General features: G+C 32.1%; 1 long non-coding RNA gene across 1 annotated transcript; it reads right to left on the reverse strand.

Annotated features, from left to right (window-relative positions):
• Positions 1–3,725: 3,725 nt before the first annotated feature.
• LOC140870663 (uncharacterized) lies at positions 3,726–5,999 on the reverse strand. Its single transcript, XR_012147505.1, has 3 exons — positions 5,864–5,999; positions 4,780–4,962; positions 3,726–3,935 (listed from the first exon to the last, which is right to left on the reverse strand). It is a non-coding gene; the product is annotated as an uncharacterized lncRNA (long non-coding RNA).
• Positions 6,000–12,398: the final 6,399 nt, after the last annotated feature.

A 12,398-nucleotide genomic window follows, 5' to 3' on the forward strand; every position in this document is an offset into this window, starting at 1 on the left:
ATCTCTCAATGTATTGCCTTGCTCTATTCTCGGAGCTTCAGGTGTTTGTGGCACTATCGGGGCAACATTCACCTGTTCTAGTTGAGGAACTGTCTCTATCTATCTATTCATCATTCGACGAGGAGGCATATCTGATATGTCAAACAGATTAGTGTATAACACAATCTCATGTAAACCGATTCTATCTCAACCCTCCTCTGATCAGCGTTTTCGTGCATTCTCAAGAGATCAAATTCTAATTCATTCTCGAATTATTCTGATTCATTCTTGACTAATACATGCTTTCAATCCACTCAAATAATAAGGAAAGCATGTAATTCTTGCATCTGCACGGCATGTTATTCTTACCATTTGAACACATAATTATAGCATCATATATGAAACGACCCTAACTCTCTAAATATAAATAAATATGCGGAATTTTTTTTTTATTTACTTACTAAATAAAAATATGTACATACATGCCCATACATATATGCACAGAATAAATAGATTTAAAAATAAATAAATTAAATAAAAATACAACCTTTAATAAATTAAATATCTGAGTCAAACATTTAATAAAATACTGTCATAAGCAAAATAAATAAAATTTGCATGCACTGAAAATATTTGAATAAAAACATACAATAGTGTCAATTTACTGAAAATAAGTAAAAATGTGTAACATGATAAAATATTCAAAACATGCATATAGACTCAGACAACTATCACGGTCACGGGGTCACTGCATGTCCGCTCATAGGTCCTCGCCGCCGGTGGGTACTACGTCCTCCTTTACGTACTCACCTGCACCATACCAGTGTAGTGAGCCTAGAGGCCCAACATGCTAACATAACAAGGGTTTAAAATAATTTAAATCACTTTAATACTAATACATAACATATACATGAATGAGCATGCTTAAAAATATCATGAACATAACATAAACTTAAATTAAACTTAAATATCATAATAATACATAAACATTGTTGAGCAAAGTATTTTCTAACATCGCATGGTTGTATCCATAGTGTAACCTTAAATACATACATTAAATACTGATCAGCGTGGTAACCAACGTACGTGGCGGTGACGAATCACCTCTTAAATTGGCAGTAAACTGCCCTTCAATAGTTCACATATGGGGACGAATCCCCCTTAAATTGTCACACTACTTCAACTTCCAACATAAAATTATTTTCTTTTGCTCAACCTTAAACATTAAATCATGCATAAAAATTATTTCATGAATGCATGTACTTAAATAAAATGTGTGTCCTTCATATATATTTAATTTAATTTCATACTAACATATAAATATTAAAAATAACTTCCATGCATAAAAATAATTAAATATATATTCAGGACACATGCAATTTCTCATGGGTTGTCCTGAACTGCTGGCCCTAACACTCAAGCCCATTTTCTTAAATTCTGGCCCATTAACATTGAGACTGGCCCATTAACATACTTAAACCCATTAACACCTTTCAAAGCCCAATAAATCAATTAAAGCCCATTAGCACATACTTGGCCCAATAACAACTTAATCTGGCCCAATGGGCCTAAAAGCCCAAAGAATGGCCCAATAATTTCTGTGGGCTCCAAAGCCCATAAAAATTATTGGACTAACTTAAAATAATTATTCAAGCCCATTAAGAAACTTAAATGTAGCCCATTAATTTAATTAATCTAATTAGCCCAATTAAAACACTTTAACTTAATAATTAACTTAAAAATAAAATACCCGAGCCCGACTAACTTAACCTGGACCCGGACCCACTAGACTTGACCCATGACTTACTGAAACTGACCCGGACCCATGACCCTACCCGGAAAGCACCTAGAACCCTAAAACCCGAAACTCTATCTCCCCTTGTGCTGCGGCCGTGAGCAGCCCTGAGCGGCTTTAGAAAAACTAACCGTGCCGCCTGCTCAGGCCACCTTTGGCCGTGAAACTACCGCCCATACTTAACCAACATCAAGACGGTTCTAACCCCACAAATTTTACCTCAAACGGATCTCTGTAGAGGGAGAACGAACCAAAACAATCTACCCCTAGTTTCTGCTCACGCGCAGAATGCGACCAAAGGCTTCAGGCCGTTTGGCCGCTCATCTCCGGCAACCAACGGCCGGAAAAATTACCTGTACAACCTTCCCCAAGGTCTTGGGGTTCTAACCCAATTAGAATCACCCTCAAACTCGTCTTCAACAGTGCACACGAACCATTCTCCTAAAACCGCTCAAACTGCAACCTGTTGCGCATCAGAAATAGATGGCTTCGGTTCCAGCCTGTTCACCCATAAACCTGACCAATCTCGACCCTAGGGACCCTAACACACCCACCTAGACATGCACCAGCAGTTGGTCGTACCATGTTGAAAGAAAATGTGAGTCATGATCAAACAAATGCATAAACATGTCATGAACATCAAAACCGATCCTTAAATCTGAAAATTTGAAGAAAAATCGATGCTACACAATACACACTCTATAATATCTGATAGGTACAAAAATTTGGAAGAAAAACATGCCTTGCACCGTTAAAAGAAGAGGTAGGAGCGTGTAGAACGAATCCGGGACGACGGGACGAAAAACGATCAACTTTGGAGCTTCAAAGATTATGGCTATGGAGTTGAAGTTTTCTGTCAAAACTGTGGTGGAGGCTGATGAAGAAGGGTGGGAGGCGGCTAGGAAGAGTTTGATCGGTTAAAGATTTAGTTTAGGGTTAAATATTAGATAATTACTTAAAATACAAAACCTATTTAGATAATATACTATAAAATAATAATTAAACTATTACTAATAATAAAAAAATCTGATGTAAAAGCATAAATCCCGAAATTATAATTTAAGGGATTTTTAAAATTTAATAAAAGTCATTAAAATGACTTATTTTGGCTAAAAATAAATCCTTAAATAAATATATAAATAAATACTAAAAATTTTCTTGACAAAATACCTTAAAATATTATTTTAAGGCTCATATAGCTCAAAACAATTAAATACTAAAAATCATAAAAATCTCAAATTATGGGTTAAATGCTTGAAAATAAATCTTAAAGCATGCACAAATAATTCACATCATAATTTAACCCATAAATCTAAAATTTTAAATAAATAAATTTTCCTAATTATGCATGCGAATTTACGTACTAAAAATACTGGGTGTTACAATATAATTTGAGAAACAGTAAAGCATGCTCGATAATTTAAATCACAAAATCATGCGATCATATAGTTCTGGATTTATAACACAGTATTCGCATGTACTTCAGGTAATTACAAAAAGAATTCAATCACATGCGAATAAAGAAATCAAGCGGACTCGATCTACCCCGCTCATTCTAAATCAGTCCAGAACCTATTCTCTGATACCACCTGTTGTGACGACCCGGTTCTTCATCTCTCAAATCAAACATTTAATCCAAGATCATGAATTAAAACCAAGCAATAATCAAGCAACCAAAGCCTCAAATTTTTTTTTTTATTTTTTTTTTAGCCAAGGAGGCTCGCTCGAGCAAGCCACACCCCTCGCTCGAGCGCGGGCCTCACGAGTCCAAGACCCCCTCCCTTGGCTCGCTCGAGCGAGCCTCGGGCTCCGCTCGAGCGAGCTGAGTTCTGTCAGTTGCCAAAAAATCAGAATTGTTGCTGTACCATACTTCAATAATCCATCTACCAACTCTACCAAGTAATGGATGCAACAAACAAGGTATAAAAGTTATTAACAAGTTTATTCCCACATCTCAAAGTAAAAGTAGCACAACTAGTTCAAGTGTGATACATAACAAAGGAGTAGAAACTCTAGACAAAAGGTCTAATCTAATAGTTCATAACTCCAACTCTTGTTCTTAACATAACCATGACAACAACAAAACTTCTATACCGGATCATCACTCTAATCTCTCAAGTTTTGATTCTTCATGGTCTTTTCGAACTTGTTCCAGTCCCACCTATTGTCATGCACACATACAAACAAGACAATAGCCGGAGAGACTCCGGTGAGAATTTAATCCCAGTATAAAAAAACATAAACATGCATAATCTCAAGTAATTAAACTTGAAGTATATATCAATTATTCAACAAATAAGACTCAAGGCAACTTAAAATATATAACTCAACATGCTATAAATCAAGTTGCAAACATTGCATTTAAGCAAGACATGCTATCAATATTTACAAACTCATATCAAATCAATAAGTCAATATCAACTCTTCAAACAATCATCATTTCCTTATACCCTTACCTGTTGAATATCTTCCAAAAAAAATTCATTCAATAACATAAAGATTCAAAGACAAGTCGAGGGTTCAAGGATTCAAATCTCACAGAATCGATATTTTCAAAAATCATTTCGTTGGGATCCCGGGAATATAATAAGGCCACAAATCAAGCCTCCTACCTACACTCCCGCTCGAGGTGGTAACAATTTTGTATTCCCTGGACTGTGAACACTATACTGAGAATCGTGGAAAAAAGAAATCAAGTCAGATCTCAAGCCTCTCATATACAAGTTCACCACATCCAATATTTTCTTTTCGATTCTGTTTTCAAGGTTTCGAAAGAATTGTGGCTCAAGAGGTTTACTAACAACTCTATAATCAATCTACCACAACTCAACAACTCAAAATAATTTAAACTCATCAATATCAAATAAATTATCAATCATTAATCTCAACAAGTAATCATATAAGCATCTATTAACATAGAAGCACAAAGTATATGGTTTTAGAAAGGATTACTCAATAGATTCATATTGAGTGTGCAAGCACTTTCTTTAGAGGTTGTCTTATACCTTTCAATCTTGGTTTTCAAACTCTTCAAATATTCACAATCTGCACACCACACAACATGTCTCTTGTCACAAAAATCTTCTCAGGACTCAACTCTTTCTCCAAGGCTAGAAGTCACAAACCTTGATCAAACTTCTATCAATTCGAAGCTGAACTTTCCAAGCTCGCTGTCCCTTGTTTTCAATCTGAAAACGCATCATATATATAGAAAACATCAGCAAGAACTCAAACCATGTTCAGCTCCAACTCATCTATTCAAACTTTATCAAAATCTTGAACCGATGGCGTAACGGTATAAATTCGATAACCGAAACTAAAATCTATCAATTCTATCATTCAAATCAACTTCAATCCATCTCATATCTGTTCAATATCATCATACACAATCAAGATCAGAAGCTTAGAATCAAATACAACTTCTGAAAAATCACGACATTTGAAACCGATGATTGTTCTTCGGTGCAACTTCGATACCGTGACACATATCACTTCTAATAATCATATTAACTTCCAATTCATTTCCTAACATCATATATCAGCATAATAAAAGGTGTGAATTTCGAAACATAAGCTGGAAAATAATATCAATTCCATAACAGCTTAATCAAAGATAGTCCCCGACAAGCAAATTCTGAACTTGACGGCGTAATGATTATAATTCAGCAACCGTAACTGAAATTCGACAACTCTATCATCCATTTCTAATTCAAATACATGTTATACCAGCAACATAACATCAAAAACCAGCTAGATCAATAGGCATAGGTTTCGACATAGCTGCTGAAATTCTGTAGCAATTGCAAACAACATTCCTTTATCCGAACCGACTTCGATATAACAATACTTCAATTCTCATCACTCAAACCGCATACATATCAGCATATAAACTCTGAATAATCAGCATAGTAGAAGCATCAAAATCTCGAATAAAAGCTGGAATTGCATAGCAAATTCAATCGTTGTCCGTTCTTCGATTCAATTGCGATATATCAAGCTATAGAAGCTTAAAAATATCAATACATGATCAATCTGATTTCTGCCACATATCAACAATTTAGAAATCATCTAACTCAAGGTAATACTTACATCAAAAGATAGACCTTCTCGCAAGGATTTCGGAACTCTTTTCGAAATTGAATTCGAACAACCGGAGCAAAAGTTATCGAATTTAGAAGATCAAATTTGGACAAAGAATTGAAGGTCTCGGTTTTGGCTATTGAGGAAGATGATAATTCTGATAATAATTGATGATAAAACATGTGTATACACGTTCACTACATATTCAAGCCAAGTGTCCAAGTAAAATCTGAAAATTGCACTTTGGCCCCCTCAATTCTTGCTTATTTGCAAATCGGTCCTCGCCAAATCGTTTTAATTCATTTTCAATCCTAAATAATTTAAGAATATTAGAATTTAAATCAAAACTCTAAATATTCCCAAATTAAATATACTTGGATTAAAATTAAATAATTTTTGGATTAAATCAATAAATCCCGAGCGTTACATTTGATGTTTTTATTGTTGAATAATAATTTTATTTCTATGATTTCAGGTTGAAAAACAACATTTAACAATCGAGTTGCCCGACAATTGAACAGACATTGGTATTCAAATTTATTTATTGAAGTTAACATCATTTTGTATTATTGTTCATTTTAGTTATAATAATTGTATTTAATTATTTGATTTACATACAGGTTTGCAAAATTTGAGGAAGTATTTTTTGTCGTGTGATGAGTTGTTTTTAGGATTAGCTGATTTGTTAGCATTCTAGTGCATTATTATAAATTTTAGAAATACAATTATATTTATATGTAATATTAATGTTTTTTAAATAGTAGAATATAAATATACTCTCTTGGATTGCAGGATCGGTGAAGTATAATTTAGAAGACTTGGAGGAACTGATTTTGTGAAGAATTTGTTAATTTCGTGGGATGAGACACTTATTGATTAAATGGATTGTTTTGATGAATCAATGTTTTGTCATTTTGATGAGATATTTAAATATTGAAACTCATGATATGAATGAATTATATTTTGAGACAATTTAAGTTTTATTGTTAATTGGATGTATTTAGAATGTACATTTATTTACAAAATTTTTTTATATCTTGTAACATAATATATTTTCAAATCGAGCATTTTCGAACTTGAACTCGAGCTCGAGCTTGCTATTGAATCGAACTCGATCCAAAAATAAAATTATTTCGAACTTCGAATCGAGCTTCGAATAGTTCTATTCAAACTCGAACTCGAATACTAAAATTTTCTTATAGTTCGGCTCGTTTACAGCCCTATTTGGGGTCAATCCGGATTGACCTGAACCAGATTAATTTTTTTGGGTTAGCTTTCGGGTCAACCTGATTTGACCCAAATAAAAAAACCCCCAACCTTAACCTGATATTTTTTGGGTCGACTTGTGTTAGGTTGGCGAGTTGGGTTGAGTTTTGACACATCTAAAAAAAATGCAAAGTGCAATAAATATCAACAAATAATATAGTAAGTCTGGATAAACAGTTAAGAAGTTCATTTCACAATTGAGTATCAGATATTTAAATAAATATATCTGCGTGAGAATTCTTTTTGTTCTTCTATTGCATATACGTGTTTTCATTTCTTTCTTTGTTTATATTCCTAAAAAATATTTTTAATTCACAGCACAATCAAAACACTATATGAGTGGTTCCTAGCACATCAAAAAATATTCTTTACACAAAACATGATTAAATGAACTAGATTACCTACGTACTAAGAAGTATAAACAAATGAAGCACTAGAAGTTTATTATCAATTACTAATTCTTTATCTTTGTTCAAAATTATCAGTTGCATCAAATTAAATTAATGAAAATCTCAATACAAGTATATATATATATATATGTGTGTGTATGTGTGTGTGTGAGTGAGAGTGTGTGTGTGTGTGTGAGAATCATGTTGTTATATAATACATTTACTTGTTTATTTTCAAAAATAAAAAACTAAATGTACGAGCTTTAAATATGGTGAAACGTATGATCATCTATATTTTCACCGTTAAAATTTCTAATCTCCAACTATTAGGGAGTTGATATTTATACTCCATTTTTTTATCCACACTCCATAACAAATGTAAAATAGTGTGAAAATTTAGTCAAAATGAAGTAAAAATAACAAAGAATGAAGTGTAAATATCAACTCAATTATTATTATTATTATTATTATTATTATTATTATTATTATTATTATTATTATTATTATTATTATTATTATTTTCGGGGCCATCGGGATAGGTTTGGGGATGGGGATAACATCCTCATACCCACCTAATTCTGCAATGACGATTGTAAAAAATCTCCGAACCAATGGAGAAAATTGTCATTTTTAAACACCATTGACGAGAACAGTGTGAATCGATTATTTTTATTATATATATATATATATATATATATATATATATATAAATATTGTTCTTTCAAAATAAGATAATCTCAAAACTAACACATAAAAAATCAATTAAAAAAGAATGCATCTCAAAATATAAAATGTAACATAAAAATTCATTTGTACCATTCGTGAATAAGTCAACTTTTCTTAATTTGTCGAAGTTTCAAAAAGCACAGTCTTGATAAATCCAGAATTGTAATATCATCATAAAAAAAATTATAGTTATTAACTTCTGAACATCTTATGCCAAAATAAAAATAACATATGAAAGAATGTTTGATATTTGATGGATATTACCAGAGGACGAGAAGAAGTACCCCCTTATCATGTTGCCCCCCGACACCCGAGTATTTACGTTTATGAGTTACCTTTAATGTTGATTTATTTGATATCAATAATATTAAAATACTTAAAGATATAAAATATGTCAAAGACATTGAAAAAATCTTAATAATTTCAAATTAATTTATTCTAACCACACATATCACACCAGTGCTTTGGCGCTTCTCGATTTAGTAACCAGCCTAAATTATTTAAATAATTTATTAAATTTAAAGGCGATAAATCCTAAGAACCCAAACCCTTCCCATTGACTATTTTCAATCTGCTTTACTGTTTTATTCTAACACTCCCCACAATTAAAACAGTGTGGGTTAGAATATATTTTTCGGACATCTTTTTATCTTCTTTCATTTGGTGCTTAGGGATGGCAACGGGGCGGGGTGGGGAAGGGTTTGCCGTCCCATCCCTGTCCCCGAAATTAAAACCCACCTCCATCTACATCTCTGTCCCAGTTCTATGGCTTCGAAGGATCCCCGAACCCGTACCCACAGGGATTGAACCCTCATTCCCGTTTCAATCCCCACTACGGAGATGGAAATGGGGCGGGGATGAGGGTGAATCCCTGAACCCGTGGCAATTAAATCCCGAATCCGTATCCGTCCCAATCCACTCCCTACTCGAAATATTAAATTTATTCTTAAAAATAAAAATAAATGAAGAAGGCGGCCGGTTGGGAGAATGGAATGGTAGGGAATGAACGAAGAGGCGACTGAGTGAGAGATGAAGCGAATAAAATAAAATTTGGGTATTAGGTTTTCAGTGTATACGTGAAATTCAAGTCTATATTTTAAATATAATTAAAATATCAATATTAATTTATTAATTTATTATTATTATCGGGTCTATCGGGTATGGGGATAACATCTCGTACCCGCCCCAATTCACTACGAAGATTTTAAAAAATCCCCGAACTTGAACCCGATAACACCCTATTGGTGCATCATATATTACCTACACATAAAAAAATATTTTTTTAAGATTTCAAAATATGGACAAATGATATTACTATAAAAATATTATTAAAAACTTCTTTATAGATATAAGTATACGTTCTTGAAGAAAGAAAGTTTTTGTAAAAAAAACAATATAACGATGATCGGAGATGTTTTTAGCTGCACATTCCAATACCTAGAGCGGTTCCAATTGTGTGTACGAATCAAGAAAAAGTAGGAGATAAATCCCCTAATGATCTCTATTGGGCACTTCCAAACTTGATATTTTTTTTTGTTGGGATTTAAATAAGACCCAGTTTTATAGGTCCCAACAAAAAAACCAAATTTTGATTGTCCCTCTAACTCAAAAATTCATCATTTGTCTGCAGTTCCATTTGATTCTTTCACTGTTCACTGACTTTCGAACCAAGAGCGAAAAATTGATACTTGAAAGGTAAACTATTAAAAAAAATTGAAAAGAAAAAAATTGATATCGCTTCACTATCTGCGGTCCATCGATCGTTTTTTTCCTCATGCTTTTCAGTTTTCATGTGAATCTTTTGGAACATTCTAATCTTTGAAGAAAAAACTGGTATGGATTGATGTGGGGTGTGTGTGTTAACTGCTTAATGCAATTGATAATGCCAGATTAATGCTAAGATTTCTGCTCAATGGTTTCATTTCTTGCAAAATAGGTTTTTTTTTTCTTGATAGCTTAAGATTTCTGCTATGTTGTTAATATTGGAGTTTGAGTCAGAAAGAAATTTCAAAGTGATCTATGAATTCAATCTAATCTTGAGTTGTGCTCTTTTACTTGTTAGAATGAAATTGGGAGAAAAATGGTGGATAAGAGGATTAATTTGGAAAGATTGGGTTTTTTAAAAACAAAATAAACATTAAGTGATAAAATTTTATTATATCAAAATACAATAATTTTTATTCAAGCATACAATTTATAAAAATATAGTAATAATTTTATATAAAAATTATAATAATTAAAATTTTCAGGTCATTTGGGGTCAACCCGGGTTGACCCGAACCCGATTAATTTTTTTAGGTTAGATTTCGGGTCAAACTTATTTTACCCAAACCCAAAAACCCTCAACCCATACCTGATATTTTTCGGGTCAACTTGTGTCGGGTTGGCGGGTTGGATTGAGTTTGATACACCTACAAAAAATGCAAAGTGCAATAAATATCAACAAATAATATAGTAAGTCTAAATAAACAGTTAAGAAGTTCATTTCACAATTGAGTATCAAATATTAAAATAAATATATCTACGTGATAATTCTTTTTGTTCTTCTATTGCATACAAGTGTTTTCATTTATTTCTATGTTTATATTCCTAAAAAATATTTTCAATTCACAACACAATCAAAACACTATATGAGTGGTTCCTAGCACATCAAGAAATATTCTTTACACAAAAAGAACTAGATTTCCTACTAAGAATTTTAAACAAATGAAGCACTAAAAGTTATCATCAATTACTAATTCTTTATCACTATTCAAAATTATCAGTTGCATCAAATTAAAATTAATGAACATGTCAATAAAGTATATATATATATATATATATGTGTGTGTGTGTGTGTGTGTGTGTGTGTGTGTGTGTGTGAATCATGTTCTTATCTAATACATTTACTTGTTTATTTTAAAAAAAAACTAAATATACGAGCTTTAAATATGGTGAAATATATGATCATCTATATTCTCAACGTTAAAATGTCTAATCTCCTACTATTAAGGAGTTAATATTTATACTCCATTCTTTTATCCACACTCCATATCAAATGTAAATAAAGTGCTAATTTAATCAAAATGGAGTAAAAATAACAAAAAATGAAGTGTAAATATCAACTCAATTATTTATTTATTTATTTATTATTATTATTTTTTTCGGGGCCATCGGGATGGGTTTGGGGATGGGGATAACATCCTCATACCCACTTGATTATGTAATGACGATTGTAAAAAAACTCCGAACCAATGAAAAAAATTGTCATTTCTAAATACCATTGACAAGAACGATGTGAACCGATTATTTTTCATATATATATATATATATTGTTCTTTCAAAATGAGATAATCTCATATATTGTTCTTTCAAAATGAGATAATCTCAAAATGAGATAATCTCAAAGATAACACATAAAAAAAATCAATTAATAAAGAATGCATCTCAAAATATAAAATATAACATAAAAATTCATTTGTACCATTCGTAAATAAGTCAACCTTTCTTAATTTTGTTGAAGTTTCAAAAAGCACAGTCTTTCTAAAGCAAGAATTGCAATATCATTATAAGAAAAATTATTGTAATTAACTTCTGAACATCTTATGCCAAAATAAAAATAACATATGATAGAAGGTTTGATATTTCATGGATATTACTAGAGGACGAGAAGAAGTACCTCCTTATCATATTGCTCCCCGGCACCCGAATGTTTACGTTTATGAGTTACCTTTAATGATTATTTATTTGATATCAACAATATTAAAATAATTTAAAATATAAAATAAATATCAAAGACATTGAAAAATTCATAATAATTTCAAATTAATTTATTCTAACCACACATATCACACTGGTGCTTTGGCGCTTCTCGATTTAGTAACCAGCCTAAATTATTTAAATAATTTATTAAATTTCAACGCGATAAATCCTAAGAACCCAAACCCTTCCCATTGACTATTTTCAATCCGCTTTAATGTTTGATTCTAACACTCGCCACAATTAAAACAGTGTTGGTTAAAATATATTTTTCGAACATCTTTTTATCTTCTTTCATTTGATGCTTAAGGATGGCAACAGGGCAGGTTGGGGACGGGTTTGCCATCCCTATCCCCGTCCCTAAAATTAAAACCCACCTCTATCTCCGTCTCCGTCCCAGTTCTATGGCTTCGAGGGATTCTCGA

Source organism: Henckelia pumila, unplaced genomic scaffold, assembly GCF_033568475.1.
Source record: "Henckelia pumila isolate YLH828 unplaced genomic scaffold, ASM3356847v2 CTG_136:::fragment_2:::debris, whole genome shotgun sequence".
Lineage (NCBI taxonomy): Eukaryota > Viridiplantae > Streptophyta > Magnoliopsida > Lamiales > Gesneriaceae > Henckelia > Henckelia pumila.